Genomic DNA, 1,197 nt, shown 5'->3' on the forward strand with positions numbered 1-1,197 from the left:
TGGTCACAGACAATTTATTACAGAAGCCATAATATTCTAAGGTCTGATATTACGCAGAATTAACTTCTGTGATTTTAGTCATGTTATAATGCCTCATCAAACCTCATACCTCCTCAAAAACAGCTGCAGTTGTGTTTTGTTTCATTCACACATGTTTGAGTGACTCTTTTATTTCTTTCTTCTGTCTATATCTTCAAAGCTCAAAATGCTCTGTTCCTCCTTGTGAGGTCATGAAGCAGTATTTTTACTTTTAATCCAGTAAAGATTGGCATTTCAGGGCTGAAATTATCCAAATGATTCTATTGAAGGTGTACAGAGTTTAAAAACACAGTGGGGCACTTCTGGCCGTGTCTCAGTTCTTCCTTCTCTTTGATTCTTCTCCTCAATTCTCAATTTTTCAGCTGTTAATCAAGTGGCATTCTAAAGAAAACCACAGAAGGAAGGAGTAAACATGAGGGAGGCTTCAGGGGAAGACATCACAGAAAAGAATCAAACTTTACTGGTCTCAGTGAGGAATTTAGCTCCTTCTCCTCCCTGTGTCTCCTCTGTGGGCGGGACTTCCTCACCCATTTCTTGCAGAATCGAGGAGAGGAATCAAGGAGAAGGAAGTGAGGAAAGAGAAATGAGACAAGGCCTGTGTCTTCTGTTTGAGAAAATAACTTAGCCCAGGTTTGCAGGGTTTGTGTGTTAAACATGTGAATGAAACTCAACTCCAGGTCTGTTTGTGATAAAGATGCAATAATATTAGCCAGTCTGGCGCCACCTAGTGCCATACTCCAGGTCAGGAATCAGAATACACTAGATGGTTTGCAAAAACCCCGGAAGTGCGAGTTCGGGCACCAGCCAATCAGTGAAGAGTGATATATTCAGTGTTGTCAATGATTCCCGAGATCGAGGATTTAAAGCTGAAATGAAGAGAATGTTTAGTGAATTTTATCAAGGAGAAAGACGTTATTATATCATACTTCTTTCTATGGGATTTGGGAAAAGCTTAATATAGCCCCATTAGCAGCACATTACATACGTCACAACCAAATAGCAGCGATTGGTTAAATTAAAAAAGTACCTGCCTACTGTCGAGCCAACAAATTCTAACACTGCGAGGTCGGACTGATGAATCAGGCTACAATAATATACCACAGACAAAACATTTGCTTAATATTAGGTCCTTTAACGTGCACATCTACATCTGCCATC

This window comes from Boleophthalmus pectinirostris, unplaced genomic scaffold, assembly GCF_026225935.1.
Source record: "Boleophthalmus pectinirostris isolate CB_2022bp ecotype Guang Dong unplaced genomic scaffold, ASM2622593v1 HiC_scaffold_3, whole genome shotgun sequence".
In the NCBI taxonomy this organism is placed as follows: domain Eukaryota; kingdom Metazoa; phylum Chordata; class Actinopteri; order Gobiiformes; family Gobiidae; genus Boleophthalmus; species Boleophthalmus pectinirostris.